Source organism: Callorhinus ursinus, unplaced genomic scaffold (genome assembly GCF_003265705.2).
Source record: "Callorhinus ursinus isolate GAN/ISIS: 27379988/994484 unplaced genomic scaffold, GSC_fseal_2.0 scaffold61, whole genome shotgun sequence".
NCBI lineage: Eukaryota > Metazoa > Chordata > Mammalia > Carnivora > Otariidae > Callorhinus > Callorhinus ursinus.
Genome location: NW_027397123.1, coordinates 5577230 through 5597631, shown reverse-complemented (window position 1 = coordinate 5597631; position 20402 = coordinate 5577230). Strand labels below are relative to the sequence as shown.

The window sequence follows — 20402 nt, the reverse complement described above, 5'->3', positions numbered from 1 at the left end:
ACCCAGGTTGACCTGGTTCACGAACCCCGCCCCCCCAAGATCTCAGGACGTGACCCAACAAGCACTTCTAGGAGGTAGCCCTCAAGGAAAAGCCTGGGTCATGGGTCCTTTCAGCAGAATCCAGAGCCCCAGGAATTTGGGGATGGGTGCAGACATCTGGGACCAAGGCCGCCCAAGACCTTGACCAAACTCTACTGAGGCTGTAGGTCAGGGATCCCTCAGAATGCTGCTACGGACCACGCCTCTGCGTTTCCCCAGCCCCGCGCCCTCGCAGCGTCGGGTCCTGAGCGCGCGCCCCTGCCCAGCTGTGGTCACGGCCCTCTCCGGTGACGCCTAGTCATTTTCCCAGGTCGGCGCCGGCGTGCGACCCACCGAGGCAGTGACAGCACTCCGGCCGCGCTCTGGAGCCAAGTGGCAGCCCTGAGGCCTGCTCTCAGGGAACCCGGGAGACGGGCGCAGCCCCCAACACCACCGCCCCCACCCCCGCGGCCGTTGGACCGCGCCCAGCGGCGGCTCCCTCGAAGCGCGCGGCCCTTGGGGCCGGCCGCGGAAGCCGCAGAGCGCGCGTGGGCGCGGCGCCCGCGAGCTCCCGGGAGGGACCCGCGGATCGCGGGAGTGATCCCCTTCCCGGCCCGGCCCCCGCCACCGCCACCGCCACCGCCACCGCGGGGCGGGGCCCAGGCCGGGGGCGGGGCGCCGGGCGGGCGCGGCGTTATTTCCAGCCTTGCCGGAGGCTCCGCTCGCACTTCGCTGGGAGCCTTCCCGGCGCTCTAGCCGGATCTGGCGGTGCGGTGGGGAGAGGAGAGGGCGGCGGCGGGAGGCTGGAGGTGGGAGGCGGGGGACGGACCCGGGCTCGGGGCCGAGGAAGAACACGCCACCGCACCCTCTCCCGCTCCCTCTCCTGCGCGCTCCGGCCGCCGGCCCGCGCCGCTAGCCTCACCCACCGCACCGGTCTCCGCTCCGAGCGGGAGGAGGCCCCGGGCCCGAGCTGGGGCGGAGGTCCTCCTCCCTGCCGCGCGGCCCCCGGGAGCCGAGGATTCGCCGTGGAGGACCGAGCCCGGGCTGGAGGCGCCCGCGGCCCCGCGAGCGCCGGCTGCGCCAGGTAAGTGCGCTGCGCCCCGCCCCAGCCCTGTCCCCGCCCTGTGCCGGCTCCTGGCCGGGAAGGGCGCCCCGAGGGGTCCCGGGAGGACCCGGGACTGCACTGCGTCCCGGCGCCGAGAACCTGCACCGTTAAGCGTTCGAAGCCGGAGGCGGAGATAGGGCGCGCGGGGTTCCGGTCCGGCCGCGCGCTGGGGACCGGCTCCAGTGGCGGGAACTTTAATTAGACTTTTGCTCCATGGCTTTCACTTGCCGCCGCGCGTCTGTGCACTGCCGCCCCTCGGGTTCCCTTGGTCCCCGCGGATGCCGTGCTCCTCTTCCCAGCCTTGGGTGCCGGGCGCGGGGAAGCAGCGTTGGTGTTGAGCTCGGAGAGAGCCGGGCTGGAGCGCCGGGGCGCCCGGGGCTTTCCCGCTCGCTCCAGTCTGGGACTCGGGGGCGGGTTGTGGCGGGCAGGGGCGGGGGAGGAGTTCGGAGCTGCCAGGGCTTCCCAGCGAGCGGCGGAAGGTGCCCCCGCGCTCCGTCGCGCGCGTCCCCACCCCGCCACTCTCCAGGGCACCGGCCTGTTTTGTACTTGAGGCGAGTGTGTGTGCGTCAGTGATGTGTAAAGGTGTGCGCGTGCGAATGTCCGGGAGTGCGGGAGTCCGAGCCTGGAGCTGCTCGGGTGGGCGGAGCTGCTTCGCGGTGGGACCCAGCCGAGCTCTGGCTGCGGCTGCAACTCCAACTCCAGCTGCTAGCTTCCAGTTTTGCATGCCAGCTCTGACCTCGCCAGAGGCCGGCGCAGCCAGGCGAAGGTGCGTTGGCGGGTTTTGGTAGTGCCAGTGTTGGCGCTTGATTCGGAGGGTCCCCTCTCCCTTTCCAGGCGCAGGACTCTTGCCGCCCTAACTTTCGCCCTACATCTGGTCCCCAGGCCCCGCGTAACCCCCGACCCGGAGCTGGCGCGGCAGCCGTTCAACGCCCTGGGCTGTGAGCACTCGCTGCAGGGCTGCTCTAACCGAGAAGTAGGGGCCGTTCCCGGGGCTCCCCGTCTTAAGCCGTCTCCGGGATCGGGTGGGTCTCGGGTCCTTGGGGCGCCTCCCTGTTGGGCCCTGCTCAGTGATTGGCTATGCTAGGGAGACTGGGCGGCAGGGCGGTCCGTGTCTGGCCCCGCAGCCCAGCCGGAGCAGGAGGCGGTTGAGTGAAGGGACCATAGCCCCTGGGGGGTGCATGGTGGGAGAGGAGGTGGCAGGCGGTAAGGGACAGACTGGCCTGTTCCTCATTTCTGGGATGCTTCCAAGCTGCACTACCACGCTCACTTTTTTGGGTAACCTCTCACATCCGAGTTCACCTTGACCCTTGCCTACGGGTGGGGAACTTTTCTCAAGTCCTGCCCTAGAACTGGGCGGCCTCTGGAACGGAGTGGCGGAACCCTCTTTAAAATTTCCCAGCTGTATGGCCTCTTCTGCCCACCCTCTGTCCCTGTCCCAAAGGCAAGGCTGACAGGCTGCAGGAAGAAGTGACCTTCTGCTCCCTGTAGGAGACCCTTTTAAAATCCAGGCAGCCCACCACATATGGAAGGACAGGGAGGGAGGAGCCCTTGGGGGGAGTGGAGCCCTCATCAGACTTGCCTCTGTGAAATGACCCACAGAAGGAATAAAATGCAGACCCTGAAGAGATTGAGTCTCTTAGGATGATCAATAATTTAATAGCATTTGAACACAGACAACCTCAAAGTCAGACCCCATCCCATCGCTTAGCCCATTCACCCTGAGACACACCAGTGGCATGGCTTATTTATTTATTTACTTGGAATCAAACTCCACAGAGTGAATTATGTTTCCTTGGTATTGATTTTTGACCCCAAATTAAAAAGTCAAGGCTTTCTTAAAACAAGGTCAAGGATTAATTATTTATAGAGAGACATCAATCAGCTGACGTGGGGGCTCATTTATAAAATGCCAGAGCAGGCAAAAGGAGCATGGGCTGATTTTCACTGGCTCTGGTTGGGAGAGGAGCAGACTTGTCTGACCTCCTGGGCTTGGCAAATCTTCGCTGGATTGTGACCAGAGGAGGAGGCTTTGTAACTCAGCCTGCTGTCTGAGACGCCTTTTTAATCTTGTAGCCAGAATACCACTTGGGAAATTTCATGGATATTTGCTGTGTTTCCATAATGAACATTTACTGATTATGGAGTATCAAGGGAATTTCATTTTTTAAACATTTATTCAAATGTCTGTTTACGTAAGCTAATAAGTCTGGGAAAGTTCGGTGGCTACTTTTTTGCCAAATGGTCTTTGGGAAAGCATGCTGGTGAGCTCCTTGGGGAATTTGCCTGGGATTCACTTGGAAGGTGGGAAGTCAGAGACTCCTGATTGGAAACACCCTGGCAGACTACTTCTCTGCTCTTCACTCAGAGCTTGTGCCAGTGGCGACCTGATAGGCTTTTTGTGGTTTTGCTGATCGAAGTGATGGGCGCTGAAAGCTTTTACTGTGATTTGCTGATGCATCTGGTTGGAGGCACCTGTGGTGGGTGCTGGAGTCTTGTGCGGGCTGGTGGGAGGTACGGGGCCCCCTTCTCTGGCCTGATGCCTGGCTTGGAGTGGGAGATGTCTGTCTCAGCTGCCCCTGCTGCACCTCCCTGATTCTCCCCGGTGGGTGTGGCAGCCACATTGGAGAAAGTGTGGAGCAGGGAGGGAGCCTGTGGGCAGGAAAGTGGACCAAGGGTATGGCAGTGCCTTCATGAACAGCTGTGGCCATTACTAGCGCTAGTAAACACTGTGTGAAACAAGGGCCCTGCCTTTCAGCTAATCAGAAGGTAATGAGTTAGAAACAGGAGATTTATGGAGTGCTGGGCCAACAAGATCATTGTGGCCCTCCTGTGGGACCCTGAGAAATTAAAAAAAAAAAAATTGAGGATGGTTGTCTGGATGTGAATGCGGGAGATGGTGTCCTGGAGCCTCAGGAAGTTTGCTGGGAGCAGGCAGCCTGTGTGGTGACAGCATGGGGACAATAGGCTCCCTGGCACTGTCTTTGGAGTCAGAGCCAGGACTAGTCTGACTCCAGAGCAGCTGTTTTCCCTCCCTCCTGGGAAAAGGCTGCCCCACGGCAGAGGAAACCCCTGGGTTCAAACAGCCAGGGGACAGGGCTGCATTAACTCAGGTGGCAGAGGACACAGGAGATGCCATCTCATTTCTTCCCAGCCGGAAGGTGTGTGACCCTGTGGTCGGTAAATCACTGCGGCAGAGGATGAGACTTACAAATTGGTGGTGGGAAAAAGTTGTGACTTTTACCCTGTACAAAGCTACCTGTCATATGCGATCTGGAGCTCTAGCACGCACCTGCTGGCCCAAATACAGCCTTGGCCACCAGCAGAGTGGGGGAGCCTGCATCTAGGGAGGTGACAGCAAGAAGCAGCTCTGATTCCATCTCGAAAGCCAGGAAGTCAGAGAGTGCATGCAGGCAAGGGGCAGCGTCTCCCCATCCCTGCTCCCCAGCTTGAAGGTGGGCCATACCTTTCTGGGAAATCAGGGCTTTTTGCTGCTGGGGACCAAGGGCAAGGCTCCTGTCTCTGCCAAGCCGTGGACAGAGGTGGCCCTGGTGAGCAAGTTATTTGAAGTAAATGGGAGTTGTCAGCGTTGAAACCTGGAGCCAGAGGACTCCATCCCACATTCCCATTGTCTGACCAGTTGTGGCTGTCCTTCATTCTCCATCAGTGAATGCTTGTGGAGCAGGTAGTAGGTGTCTGTCTCTGGGCCAACTCCAGGGACAGAAAGTAAACAAAACTAAGGGTGGCCCCTACCCCTGGTGGATAGCCATTCCCTCATCACTGATTCATCACTCACTGATTGATGCTCTGCCAGACGCCTCCGCCCGTTACTAAACAAATAACCGGTGCATGTGTGTTTCTAGGCCGTGATAAGCATATAAAGGAAACATCTGGGTGCTTCGGAGATGCATCATAGCATAACCTGACCTGGACTTGAGGGTCAGGAGGACTTCCCGGAGGAGGTGACACTTCAGCGGAGGTCTGAAGGAAGAAACCTGGAACTAAGAAGCAAGGAGGGGCAAGGCCAGAGGGAGGGAGAGAGCTTGCCTGGCACTGCGTGCACAGGAGTGAGAGGGAGTGTGGAGGGCCCATGTGGCTCACAGAGTGGAGGGGTTGATGCATTTGGAGACACAGCCAGAGCCCTGGCCATGTAGGGCCTTGAAGGCCAGGGAGAAACTTGGGACTTGGCCCTCCCAGCTGCTGTAGTGGAGGGAGCCCAGTGAGGAAGGAGCTGCAGTAATCCTGCAGGAAGGTGACCCAGGTCCTAAAAAGAGGAGCAGGCCGATGGGAATCTGCTGGGATTCTGCAGGGGCCTGGTGCTGGATTTAGTGCGGGTAGGGAGGTAGGGAGTGCCATTGGGACCCCAACTTCTGGAGCGCCACTGGGAGCTGTCAGTTCCCTGAGGCAACCTCCCCACCCCCACTCCGAGACCAGGAGTTCCAGACCCCTGTCCCCTCTGGTCAGGTCATGTGCTCCAGGCCTGGGGCTCAGGCAGCCGCCTCTGTGCCCCTGCCCACATGGCCCACCTTCTAGCTTTCCTCTAAGCTCTTGGGCTTTCTGCTACCTTCCCCCCAGCAGGGAGTGAGACTCAGTAAGTGACAGTCCAGCGTCCCATGCTCTCCAGTGAGGACAGGCAGTTCTGATGCCCACTGTCCTCTAGAGTTGATTGCCCGGAGGGCTGCTGGCCAGAGGTGGCCTTGGCCTGTGTGTCACCCACTTAGCTTCATGGGGCCCTGGTAGGTCCTTTACCTGCCACCTACTTGTACCTGACCTGGCAGCTGGCCAGCACTGGGAAGGACTCCCCTCCCGTGCCCTTCCCTTACTCCAGCCCTCTCTCCTCCCCTCCTTCCTGTGGGAGCCACTCTGGACCTCCTCGTGCCCTCTGCTGGGGGCTCTGCCCCAGGCTCACAGCTCCCCAACTCCCTCGGATGTCAGCGAGTTTCCCTGTGGCTGTCTGCAGCTTGGCTCGGCATCCCCACAATCAACTTGGTCCACCCAGCTCTGTCTTGCAGAGCCGGGGTGGGGGGAGCAGGTCTATGAGTCACCCCGCTTTCCGTTGTGCCCACGCTGCTGGCTGTGGGCCCTGAGCCGAGCGGCCGCTGAGCTGCAAGCAACAGCCCAGGTCGCTGTCACCTTGTCCTCACTCTGCCTGGGCCTGAGCCAGCTCCTTCCCGGCTGGGCCAGACTCGGGGACAGGAGAGATGAGAGCCAAGGAGAGGATGCTAGGAGGTAGAGATCACTCCTCTGGCCCCAGGTGTTTCGGGAGCTGATTCCTCCAGTGCCTGGACCCCTTGTGTGGAGGGCAGCCTCACCACACTGGCCCTCCTTTGTACCCTGGTAGCTGCCTCACCACCATACACCACCGGACGAGGTGCCCAGGTGCTCACCGGTGGGAAGGTGACACAGGGGAGCCCTCTACCAGCAGCCCCTAGTCCAGACTGACTCACACTTGGCCAACTAGTCATCCCCCCGCTCAAGGCTGCCTCTTCTTGGGGGCTGACTCATCTCCCTGGACAAGACCCATCTGCCCAAGCCTGTGAGCACAGAGACCCTCCAGCCCTGAGATGTGGGGGTTTTGCTTCCTATGCTCCTGAGGGGAACACCCCCAGCACCCAGCAAATACCGCAGTCCTTCCGTGTGTAGAGCCGCCTGCTAGGCCCAGAGGAGGCTGAGTGAATATACGAGCAGGTCTCAGGGCATATAGCAAATAGCGCTCGCTCTGGCTGTCTGGGCCATGATGAGCTCGGGAGAAGGGACTTGGTGATGGCTGCTGGCTGGCAGAGTGAGCTAAACTTCACAGTCTGTCTACACTGCGGGAGCCAGGGTGTAATGCAGGCACCCTGTCTATACCAGCGGAGCCAGTGCCTGGTGCAGGTGGTCTATCTATACCGGCTGAGTCTAGGGTGGGAGCACTGGGACTTTCCATTCAGTCTGGGCCAGCCCCACTCCTTGCAGGACTTTATACGAGGTTCAGAGCCCTCAAAAGTCTCCATGGCTTTGGGCACGGTCCCTGTCCCTGGGCTCTCCAACCCTTCCCCTGAGGACGTGGACCCTGTCCATCGGGCCCTGACTCCCAGAGCTGAGGGGGCTGAGCCCGCTGTGCAGGGCAATCCGTCTATACTAGTTGAGCCCAGTTCGTGATGCAGACAGTGTTTATATGGGCTGAGCTCAGCACACAGTTCAGGCAGTCTGTCTACACTGGTCAAGTCACTGCATTATGCAAACTCTCTGTCTACAGTGTTTGAGCCAGTGCTCAAAGCAGGTACTCTGTCTCTACTGGTTGAGCAGGAGGGGGTGCAGCCAGTCTGTTTTGGCTCCTTCTACTCCTTTACCAGGAATCCTCTTCTTAACCCCTTCCCTTATATACGTCTGGGTCCGATTTGAATGCTACGTCCAAGGAGCTTTTCTTCTCGGCTCCCTCCGCTTTCCCACATCTGATTCCAAACTCTTCAGCAGAGGCTGGGTGCCAGGCCCAGGAGCGGTGTGGATGTGGGGCCTGGTGATGCATCATGAGGTCCCCTGGATGTCCCCTCCCCCGTTGTGGTGCTCTGGGTACAGACGCTGCCTGTACTCAGTGGCCACTGCCTCGTCGCTGTCCTGCACCACAGCCACACATGTGCCTCTCTCTCACAGACGTCCTGTAGGTGCGGCTCACTCGGGTTGGGTCTGTCTTGCCATCTTCTGTTTAGATTTTGGGGGTCTTTGTCCCCTGATGTTATGTCACTTCCCGAGAGTTGGTCTCATCTGCACATTTAATTTACTGTCCGTTCATCCCTGTGAAGGCATGATCTAGGCCTCTTATTTATCTCTTCTCAGTTCTTCTGCCGTGAATTCAAGTGTCAAGGGACAGCCATGGCCACCAGCTCCACCCCTCGGCCCGCTCCGTGCAGCCAGCCCCGGGTTCTGAACGAAGCAGCACCTGGGGTCAGACCGTCTGGGTTCAAATCCCAGCTTCACCACTTGATCACCATGTGGGCTAGAGGCTCAGTTTCCTCATCTGTAAAATGGGGATGACAAGTAGAATCCACATCACAGTGGCCATATTATTATTCTTATTATTTCCTGTGTGTGGTCTGTTAGTCCCTTTATATCTCAGGTGCAAGGAAGCATGCTGATAGGGGCCTTGCCTGGTAATGTGACAAAGGCTTAGGGGGCATGTGGCCCCGCTGGCTTGTGCCCCCTTGAGTCTCTCCCCTTCTAGGCAGGCTCCCATCCACGCCTCTTCCCCATCCCGCGTTCAGTCCATTTGAAAACTTTTTACTCCAAGCAGAGTATGCATACAGAGATCGTGTGCACCATGCTGTGAGAACCCGCAAGCCAAACACACCCATGTCCAAACACACCAAGCACCAGAGCAGTGTCCCAGAGGTCCCTGGGTCCCCTTCCAGGCCCTTCCCCTCTACTGCGGGTAACTGCTGTCCTCCCTTGGAATGGCACTGATGGGTTATCCTTGTTTCAAAAACTTGATGTAAGTGGAATCAAGAGTCTGTACGCTTCGGGGTCTGGCTTTGCATCGTGTGTGAGATTCACCCATGTTGTTGGTTCATTCTTGTGACTGCACAGGATGCCGTTGTGTGAACGTACCCCAGTTTATGTCTCTATTCTCCAGCTGACCGACATTGGGGTTGCTCAGAGTCTGGGGTTGTGATGAAGAGTGCTGCTGCGGACTTACCCGCACGTGTCTCTTGCGCACAGGTGCACATCTTAACGAATGTCTGCCGAGAAGAGAATTGCTCGGTCTCAGGATGCGCACAGGTTCACCTGTGTGGGTGCTGTCGGTTTTCTGACGTGGTTGTAGTAACCATCCTGCGCTGACACCAGTTAGATGACAGTCCCCGATGCTCCACACCCTTGTCAACACTTGGTGTGGCCAGTGGTTCTCATTTTAGCCATTCCATGAGTATGTAGAGATATCACACTGTAGTTTTAATTTTATTTCCGAGATGACTAATACAGTTTATTATTTATTTCTTTTGCTAAGGATTTGTTGAACTTAACACTATTATTCATCAAATTTGAAGATTCATTTCCATCTCCTAAATTTTTATCTTAAATGTCTGTGGGTGAGTCCCTCTGTGGGGCGGGTCTGAATCCTCCCACTGGAGTGCAATGGGTGCCGTAGACAGGTGTTTCTCTGGATGAGGCTGGGGACCCAGGCACTGGCCTCAGAATCACCCCAGGAGCTGTCAGAGATGTGGGTTCTGGGCCCCTGCCCCAGCCTGCAATCACCGAATAAACCCTTGTGATCTAGCCATCTCTCTGTGGCTCATCTTGCTTTCCCTTCACACATTTCCATGAGCATGATCACCTGTCCATCCGTTCACTGCTGTAATCCTAGGACCTAAAACAGTCCTGGCATAGAGCGGGGCCCCATGAGTCCCCACTGACCTGCCTCTTGACCTCTGCCCTCTCCCACCCAGCTGCCTTGGTGGAGATTTGTCGGTAGCCTCGGCTGCTATGGGGAGGTCTCTGGAAGTCGGGCTCTTGGGCCTTGAGGGTGTCCCGTTCTGGTGCTCTGTCCCCTCTAAATGACCTTCTCATCTCCAGAGCCAGCTTCTGACCAAGGCCTTTGGGTCCTAGGCCCCAGGCTCTGTGCTGGTGCCCCCAAAGCCCTGTTCACCTCCAGAGCTCCAGGTATTGGCCATTTAGGAATAACCCCTGGGTGACCTTATCTCTGATGGTCTTCTCTGTCATTGGGTCCCTCTGGAGAAGCGTGAAGAGCCCCCCAAATGCAGCACTCCATCCCTGTGCCATCCTCTGTTTCACAGATGACACAGCCTTGAGTCAAGTGAAGGCAGGAGGGCCATGTCTATGACCACCGTATCCACTCCTTCCCATCACAGGAGTGGTTCTCATCAAAAGGGGATAAAGCCTCCTTTCTTTGGGTGTGGCTTGTCCCCTTTGTCCTCAAGTCTGACATACTTACTTGGAAGGCAGCATGGCCTGGGGGGTGAGAGCTCTGGATCAGACCCATTGGATTCAAATCAAGGTTCTGTTCTTGTTTGGTTTTGAGACTCAGCCCTTGCCCCCAGGGGAGAGAGGCTGATTCACACACAAGCCTGATGCCACCAGCAGGGTATGGCTAGGGTGGCCAAGATCTCTGAGGGTGAAGAGTGAGAACAAGGGATTCTGGCTGGGGCATGTGTAGGAGGGAGGCTTGGGCTGGTCCTCAAAGATGCTGACGTGAGAAATGACACCTCACGGACCACTCAGTGTGAGCCCCACCCCTGAGGGTCCACAGGGAAAGGAGTTCTCAGGGAAGGAAGTGCACTGAGCCCCCACGAGAACATAGTCTCATTTACCCAACACACAAGGGCACAGAGCAATGATCAGAGTTCACTGGTGAGTTATGGAAGGCTTCCTGGAGGAGGTGAGCTGGGGACTGCATGTCAAACACCAAGAGCAAAAACTTCCTCCTGGTGCCAGTAGAAATTCTCTCCAAACTGCAGGATCATGGGGCACGGGCAGTGGGAGCCACATACCATTGGCTTTAAAATAGGGCAAGAAAGAATCCATGACACACACATTGTTTATGCGGTGTGGAGGCAGTGTGCAAAATGGAAGAGCTAAAAGCAGTTTGGGAAAAACACCTTTTTGTTTTGTTTTGTTTTGGTGGAAAAACAGATCAGAAAGGTTTATGCTCTTCTGTGATAACTAATATGAAAGGTTTATCAAACTTAAAAAAAAAAACAAAAAACCTTGACACTTTCTCCAAAATTGATTTGAAGACTTGGCAGATTTGAAGAATCATTCAGTAGCGTTTTATGGGTCGATGCTAATTTGATGCAGCAGACCCGCACATCATGCCAATTTACTGCCAAACCAACATTAAGCACGGACCTTTCGTGCAAGGTTTATAGGCGGGCAGCTCATAAAGATGCATGCTTGACAAGTATTCTGCTTCTCTTAGGATGTGCAATATGAAGTGTTTATCAAAAACTAACTAAATCGCCCTCGCCTTTTACTCGTAAACAATCTTCAGGGACTTCAGGCCCCAATCACAGACGATAATTCCTGTGCAGTATCTCGCCACTCTGGGTACTGGTATGTGGGGAGTCTTTGTCTCCAAAAGCCACGGGTAGCAATCCTTTGGGGTGGAGGGTGCCCTGAGGGACCACTTTGGAAATAACCTGTAACCCAGGCCATGGGAAAGCCGGTGACGTTCTTTCTACCGGGGTCTCCTAAAACCAATCGAAGGTTGCACCTAAATGAGATCTGTGGCCCCAAGGAAATATATCTCCTGCTTTCGTTTTTGTTTCCCAGGCTGATGTGTCATGGATGATCACCGCATGTCTCTCTTGGTCCAAATACGCGTCAGAGCCTTGTCAGTAAGGAGATCACGGAGCTCTGTTTTGCTCGTCGGAAAGTGCTTAACAATAAAAGTTGCCGAAACTCCTGTCTTTCACCACTGAAAACCACAGCTCATGTTTTCCACAAAGGAAAAGTGGACTTCAGTGGTCCTCAGCTTCTCTGCCCTGCTCTAGTCCCCCAGTGCCTCCCAGCCCAGTGTTAATTACCCAGCCTCCAACGAAGCAGGTTCCTGCGGGGAGGGGGTGCGTGGTGTGCAGACCGCTGTCAGCCCAAGAGCCTCGTGGGTTTTCGCAGGGGGAAATTTGATCTTGGGCAAATGTCAAGACGTCTTTGAAATCTGTGTTATGATATCAGCTCATTGCCAGTGTAGGGCTTCATCTGGATTTCATAAATATTGTATGGACCTCAGCCAGCTGGAGAACACAACAGCTACCCCCCAATACACACACACACACACACACACACACACACACACACACACACACACACACACCATCGCAATTGCAATCTATTGCTGAGTTGTCATGAAAAGCCGATTGGTGATATTTCAATCACAATGTTCTTGTAACAAATTCCATTCAAATTCCTTCGGAAAGGGAGCTAAGCCTTCCTCCTGCTGCCGAGAGAATGATATGCTAAATGTAGCTTCCTAGGGCCCTGGCAGCCATCCAGGGCTTTGTAATTTATAGTTCTCCTTCGTGGTTCTCCGAGTGACCTTGGAACCTCCATACTGGTGGATTCCTTAGGTCCACACGTTGCCCTCCGTCATCCTTTCTTGTGAGACTGGTCCCCAGGCACGCTTCCAGCACCCATCAGCCTGGAGCTGGAGAGAAGGATGTGAGCAGGGGCACCCAGGGATTGGAAGATTGCTTGTTTGCTTGTGACCTTTCCTCTGAAATTGATGTCGGCCACGAGAAACAGTCCAATATTGTGTTTAAAGGCAGCTTGCAGGTGACAGGAGCCTCTCTCCAGCCCCAGCACACAGCAGGTAATCCTGGAAAAGAAGGGGAGGGACACTCCGTGCAATTACATTCATCAGCTATTTTTGGTTGGGGAATAAACAGAATGGCCCAAAGTGCGGCTGTTACAGATTCTAGCAGGGGAGTGGCGTGTAGGGAAGATTAATGTACAATTAAAGCCCGTGTGCAGGTAAATTACAGGGTGACAGCTATCTAGCGCAAACAGCGCAGACGTGTAATTAAGAGGAGTTACAGGCTCTCGAGGATGGATTTGCTGAGGAAAGTGTTAGGGAGCTGTCTGGGGAGCCGGCAGGACAGGGGCAGGCGCTGGGCCAGGGGGAGGAGGCAGCACGGCTGGGGAGGTGGTGACGGGGAGCCACACAGCCTGTGTGTGGGGGCAGCCCGGGGGCAGGGGGCACGCGGGCCCCACAGCTCCTTCAAGGTGGAGCAGCCTGCCTCCCCAGCCTCGGCTGGGTCTTGTTCCAAGCTTCCAGCCCTTTCAGGGGCCGACCTGCTCTCCCCACTCCTCACCTTTGGCTCTGTGGCCATGAGTGCCCATGGACGTCTTTTTTTTTTTTTTTTTTTTACGTTTTTAATTTCTCCTGCTTTGTCAGCTTTTTAAGGAATATGTTACATTATGTGGAAATTGGATGCTAACAAGATTTGTATGAATAAATTAGACTCTTAACTTTTTATGTTATTACAGAATTGAAATGGACTCTAATGACAGTCAGAATTAATGTTCTGTTTCAAATAAATGCCGGGGATGTGACGGAATTTTCAGTGTACTCTCCTGTCTTGAGCGTCTGGCCCCTTCCTGTGAGGCCTTTTGGGAGAGAGAGTGGGAGACACCTGGCCTTTTTCGTGGGATAGCCTGCTCGCCTGGCCTGCCCACCGTGGGGCTGCTGAGAAAATCTGCTGCCGCTGTTCCCAGAAGTAAACCGCTCTCCCCCCAACAAGAACAGCGCTTGGCCCGGGGAGGGCTCCTTGCCCAAGGTTATGTCCCCCACTGTGTCCTCCCAGCCCCAGAGCACCCTGTGGGACCAGCTGAGGCCTCACTGCATTTCCCTCTGCGGGCTCCTGCGTCCTCATTTCCTCACTGGGGTCTCCCAAGAAGCCTCCCCAGGGAACTCAGCCCACCACACTGGCTTTTAGGGATTTCAGATTTCCTACACCAGACCTCTGCCAGGTGAGTCTCTTCTGCTGGAATCAGAGTCCCCAAGGACCAGGCTCAGTCTTTCTGCTCTGTGTCCCCTTCTTGAACCCAGGGCTGGAGGAGGCGCTGACTGGGTCTTGGCCTCAGTTCTGGTCCCCCTGGTAGGGTTTGGACCGTAGCGGCGGGGCCAAAGGGCTCCCCTGGATCGGACTCCCCAAACTGCCTGGCTCTGAGGAGGGGGCAGACTTGGAGGGATTTTCTGTGATGAAAACTCCCATGTCCCAAAGGGGCGGGGTTGTACGGGGGCGGAGGACACTGGGTTGGGGACACCCGTTCCCACAGTTGATGGTGGGAGGCAGCTTATAATAAACCCAGCACTCCTCTGCTTCATCCCTCACCATGTGTCCTGGGCCTGCTCCCCAGAGGGGCCTGGTAAAGTGAGCAGAGAGCAGGAGACAGCCCAGACCCGGAGCAGCCTAGGTGGAGGATTCAGCCCGCACTTGGGACTCATGGCGACAGAGAAATGGGGTCTGGGATGCCGGGAACCTTATCCCTTGGAAGGAAGCAGCAGATCCTGGGCACCAGCTGTCCTAGCAGGAAGGGATGGGGGCCCAGGGTGGCCAGATATTCGAACATTCAAGAACAGGCAGATTTTTGTATGAAATCTATTCCTTTAGAGTATGGAGACTAATTCAGAATTTAAAATCCAAGTCTCACCCTGACCACACGATATGTCTGTGACCTGCATCTGGCTTCTGGGCTGGAAGAATTTGGAACCCCAATCTTTATTGGCAAGGTGGACAGTTTCCCACCTGGAAAGCGAAGGCCAGAGCCCCTGGAAAGGGGCAGTAACTGCCGAGACCACGGGCCATGGCTGTGCAGAGGGCAATGGTGGCCTGCCCAAATGTGTCCTCTGTCCTGCCTCCCCCCGCCATCTGCTGGGAAGGGGGTCCTAGCCAGTGGGGTTTGGGCATCCAGGCTGCTGGCCGGGCCTGAGTAAGGTTGGATTCTGGCAAGCTTAACCCTGCCCCGTCGGGCCACTCAGCTTGGGGTTCTGTGGCTGAGTGGGCAGCAGAAGAGCCCCTGTGGACCCCCATCCTACATCTGATGGACCTCACCTCAGCATTCCTGTCTCCTCCTTCACAAGTCCTAGAAAACCCCTGCAAAAGTGCTTTAACAAGAGTAAAAATAAGATAAGAAGAAAAAGAGTAAAAATAAGAAAATAAAAGTCTTACCACCCACTCGGTGTGTTTTCTAGAGCTGGGGTTCCCATACATTGTTACGGAGAGGGAATAGCTTATATTTATATCTCTTTATGTACATAAACTCATAAGCATATTCATTTTATAAAAATGTAATAATTTTTATGCCTCCTGCACATAACCTGTTTAATCACTTTATATATCACGAACGCCTTTCCAGGGTAATGGATCTATTTCCATCCCGTGTTTGACACCTGCACAGCATTGCTTCATGTGAATTTATCATAATTTATATAAACAGTTCCCTGTTGGACATTTTAGTGGTTTTCATTTTTGTTTTTCAGTTTGAAAGAATGGTGAAGCGCACATTCTTGCTGTATTCCTTTGTGTCACTTCAGGATAAATTTCTAGTAGTGGAATTGTTGGCTCAAAGGGTATGCATGGTTTTAAGACTTTTAATATTTCCCGACAAATCACCTTCCAGAAAGACCCAGCGGTGCATGAGTGTGCCTTTTTCACACGGGCGAATCTTCATTTTTTAAATCTTTGTCAATTTGATAGGTTAAAGAGGGGGCATGCTTAGTGCTTTTTTAAAACAACTTGAATTTTCATTAAAGTAATACATATATGTAGTTTAAAAAGCATAGGTAATAAAAGGCTTATAATAAACCCGGCAACTCCTCTGCTTCATCCCTCACCATGTGTCCTGGGCCTGCTCCCCAGAGGCAAGCACCTAGGACTCTTTGAGCAACTTGGCCGGTGTGTATTACTACCTCTATATTTCTGCATAGCGTGTATTCTGCAGGTGTAAAATGGCCAACCAACTATCACAGCACCATTTCTGAAGCACTCACCCTTTGCTGACTGATTTTCAGATGCCATCATCATCGTTTGCTTAATTCTTATATTTCCTGGGGCCATTTGTGGTCTTTTCTGGTTTAGTCTGCCTATGCTAAAACCAGAACCCACTATTTTAATTAATGTATCGCCTGAACACAGTTTTAATATTGTACAGGGCAAGTGTCTCTCGTTATTCTGTGTGATATCACATTTTTATTCTTTTAGGTGCCTTTTAGAAATCTTGGGTCAAGGGCGCCTGGGTGGCTCAGTTGGTTAAGCTACTGCCTTCGGCTCAGGTCATGATCCTGGAGTCCCTGGATCGAGTCCCGCATCAGGCTCCCTGCCCAGCAGGGAGTCTGCTTCTCCCTCTGACCCTCTTCCCTCTCGTGCTCTCTATCTCTCATTCTCTCTCTCTCAAATAAATAAATAAAATCGTTAAAAAAAAATCTTGGGTCAAGTTTCCAATGATATCCCATAGAGATTTGTGTTGGGATTGTGTTTCATTTCTAGATAAACTTAGGACAAATTTGTAGATAGATTGACCTTTTAATATATTTATTATGTTTTGCCATATTGAGTCTTGTGATCCATTTATTCAACAAATATTTATTGAGAGCCAACTATGTGCCAGACACTGTTCTGGGCATTGGGGGTTATACCAGGACACAAAACAGAGGAAGATCCCAGCTCCCATAAAACCAACATAATAATTACTTTGAAGAGCTAAGCAGGGTAAGGGGGATTGGAAGTGTGGGGTGGGGGTAGAACGGATGGAAGAACTGAGTGGGGTGGTCAGGGTGGGCGCCACTGAGAAGGTGTGAGACATGAGCAAACATGATATTTGAGGGGAATGTCGACATGGGCCATGCAAATGATCCAGACCAGTGGTTCTCCGCCTGGGGCAGTTGTGCCCCCAAGGGAATCTGGGGGTGCTACTGGCATCTAGTGGATACAGGCCAGGGATGCTGCTGAACATCCTACAATGCACAAGACAGTCCCCACAACAAAGAATTGTCTGGCCCCAAATGTTGATAGTGCCAAGGTTGAGAAATCTTGATCTAGGGGAGTATCTGCCAGGCAAGGGGACACTTAATAAAAGGTCTTAAGGCAGGAGTAAGGAGTAGCAAAGAAGTGGAGAGAGGGAGGGCGAGGGCAGCTGTGAATGAGGCCACAAAGTTGGGATTCGGAGGGAATGGGAAGAGGGCCAATGATCTGGGCCTTGTAGGGCAGGGCGAGGAATTTGACTTTACTGCCAGTGAGGTGGGGAGCAACTGTGGGGTGTTGAACAGAGGAGTGCCATGATAGAATTATGTTTTGAGAGGATCGCTCTTCTTGCTAACATGCTGAGGGGCAAAGAGCTGGTGGGTTCTTACACTGAAAGATGATGGTCTGAGCCAAGAAGGTAGCGGTAAGGTGGAGTGAATAGGTCAGATTCCAGATCGGTTTTGAAGGCAGAACCAACAGGATTTCCTCATGGATTGAATGGGGTGTGAGGAAAGGAAAGCTTTAGTCTGAGCACCTGGAAGGATGGAGTTACCCCCAACTGAGTTGGGAAAGACAGTGGGCACAGCAGGTGTTGGAGGGGCTTAGACCAGAAGTTAAGTTAACAGATACTGTATTTGAGATGTCCAACACACATGCAACTGCAGATGTTGGACGTTTGGTTGGATATACAAGTGTGGAGTAATGGAGAGAGGTTAGTGCTGGAGATATAAATTTGAGAGTCAGCACGTGGTTTCTGAAACCATAAGACTGATTGAGGTCTGTAAAGGAGTGAGCGTAGAAAGTGAAGAAAAGAAGACCAATGGCTGACACGTAGACTATTCCAACAGGAAGAAGTCAGGGAGATGAGGAGGGACCAAGAACATAGGCCAGGAAGTGACCAGTGAGGTAGGAAGAAACCAGCGGAATATAGTATCCTAGAGGCCAAGGGAAGAAAGTGCCTCAGGGAGGGCATTGGTCACCTGGGTCAACGCTGGTGGAGGACCAGTGATTGACCAATGGATTCGGCAGTGTGCCCTAGGAAGAGTGGCTTTGGTGGAGTGGAGGGAACGATGTTCTGATTTAAGTGGGGCTATAGACAACAGGAAGAGTTGAGAATATGGGTAAAGAGATGCTTTGCTGCAGGGGAGAGCAAAGAAATGGGACGGTTGCTGCTGAGGGAAGAGGGTTGAGAAGGTTTCTGTTTTTGCTTTTAGGTAAATGGGAGAAATAACACGTTTTTATGTTGGTGGGAATGATCCAATAGAAGGTGGAAAATTCTGTAGGTAGAAGAGAGAATTGCTGGAGCAAAGTCCAGGAGAAGGTAAGAGAGAATTGAAGTTGGTGGAAGTAGAGGGACTGGCCCTAGGAGCACAGACACTTCAGCTCTGGTGAGAGCTAAGAAGGCAGAATAGCGGGTGCAAATATAGCGACTGGGATCTGGAAGTTCTCTCCCTCTCCACGCCCCCCACCGCATATATATAATCACATACCATTCACCCATTTAAAGTGAATAATTCAGTGGTTTTCACTATGTTCACAGAGTTGTGAACCCATATTCTCATCACCACAAAAAGAAACCCTGTCCATGTTAGCAGTCACTCCCTATTTATACCTCCCCAGTCCTAGGCAACCCCTAATCTACTTTGTGTCCCTATAAATTTGTCTATTCTGGATTTCATGAAAATAAGTCATGTAATAGGTGATCCTTTTTTTTGGTTTTGTTTTGTTTTCACTAAGCGTAATGGTTTCTATGTTCATCCCTGTTGTGGTTGATTAATGTTCCATTGTATGGATATACCACATTTACTACTGTATCCTTTCATGCATTGATGGACATTTGGGTTGTTCCCACTTTTTGGCTATTATTAATAAAACTGCCAGGTGCACATTTGTGTACAAGGTTTTTGGGAATGTATGTTTTAATTTCTCTTGGATATATACAGAGGGGTGGAAATCCTGGGTCCTTTGATAACTCTGTGCTTAACCTTGTGAAGAACTGCCAGATTGTTTTCCAAAATGTCTGCACCATTTGACATTCCCACCAGCAATGTTTGGGTGCTCTAATTTCTTCATCTCCTCAGCAATACTTGTTACTGTCTATTCTTTGGTTCATAGCCATCGTTGAGAGTGCAAAGTAGTCTATGATTTGCACTTAGTGTTTGATTTCAGTATAGTTTTGATTTGCATTTCCCTAATGACTCATGATGTAGAGCTTTTCATGTGCTTATTGGTCATTTGTACCTCTTTGGAAAATATCTATTCAGATCCTTTGCCTATAAATTAATTTTGTTTTGTGTATTATGGAATTGTAAGAGTTTTTTATATATTCTGGGTATAAGTTCCTGATCAGATATATGATTTGCATGTATTTTATCCTATTTTGTGTATTATCTTATCACTTTCTTGATGGCATCATTCGCAGTGCAAAAGTTTTTAATTCCGATGAAGTCTGCCTTACCTATTTTTTTTTTCTTTTGTTGTTTGTTTCTTTGGTATTGTGTCCAAAAAGGCCTAACCCAAGGTCATGAAGATTTACTCTTTTCTTTTTTTTTCCTTAAGATTTATGTATTTATTTGAGACAGAGAGAGAGCGAGCATGTGCATGTGCACACTCCCACAAGGGGAAGAGGAGGGGCAGAGGGAGAGGGAGAGAGAGAGTCTCAAGCAGACTCCCCCCTGAGCACAGAGCCCAACATGCCGCTCTGTCTCATGACCCTGAAATCCTGACCTGCGCTGAAATCAAGAGTCAGATGCTTAACTGACTGAGCCACCCAGGTGCCCCAAGATTTACCCCTTTCTGCTTTTTTGTTTATTCATGTTTTTTATTTAATTTTCCTTTCTCTTTGTATTGGCAGGTGTTCCCAGGATAATATTAAGTACTAGCAGGCTTTCTTTGATCTATTCCTGACACTAATGTTTCACTATTTATCATGATGCTGTCAAAGGAGTAAGATTTTTAGAACTTAAGAAAACAAAGTATCCCACATACATTTGTGTTTATAAATAATCAAGGACTTCTTCTCCCCAAATTTATTTGATCTCTCTATGGAGATAAACGTGGTTTTTCTCCTTTGACCTATTGATGTAATAAGTTATATTAATAGATGTCTAATATCTATTAATTATTGAGCAATTCTGTAATGTGTTTCTGGATTAATCTTAATTTGTTGGGAGTACATAATTATTTTATTATACTACTGTTTAATAGCCAGAAGTTTTATAATTTCCTTTGTGATTCTTTGACTCATGAATTATTGAGACTCTTAAACATTTCAAGGGCATTTTTTTCTTTTCTGCTTTTCAGTTATTACACTGTAGTCAGAGATTGTGGTTTGCATGCTATTGATTCTTTAATTTTAATTGAGAACTGCTTTGTGTCCTGGTTGGTATATGGTCTTTTTTTTTTCCCCATTATACTTGAAATGATACATACCCTCTAATTGTTGGGTGCAGAATTCTACCTATATCATCTATATCATCTATATCTATCTATATACAATCTTTAGCTCAGTTTTGTTACTTGTATTGTTTGTATCTTTTATATCCTTAAATTTTTTGATGCTTAATTTATCAATTTCAGAGTGAGATGTATTAAAATCTCCCAATATGATTATGAATTTATTTTTTCTTTATAATCTTATCAATGTTTTGATCTTTATAATCATCAATATTTTTTAAAAACCATATCATTAGGTGCATATAAGTTCAAGATTATTATATCTTCTTGGTGAATTACTCCTTTTTTCTTTATGTAATGACTCTTTTAATCCCTATTGATGTTTGTTTGCCTTCCATTCTATTTTGCCTTATATTACTATTATAAAAACGACC

At 51.7% G+C, this 20402-nt stretch overlaps 1 protein-coding gene across 3 annotated transcripts in view; it reads left to right on the top strand.

Moving 5' to 3' along the window:
- Positions 1-659: 659 nt before the first annotated feature.
- The window catches only part of CHST8 (carbohydrate sulfotransferase 8), a 126424-nt gene continuing 106681 nt past the window's right edge, over positions 660-20402 (top strand). For all 3 annotated transcript variants that reach the window (XM_025854651.2, XM_073885425.1, XM_025854650.2), the window contains exon 1: positions 660-1102. The gene's annotated coding sequence lies outside the window, so the exon portion shown is untranslated. The remainder of the gene's footprint in view (positions 1103-20402) is intronic.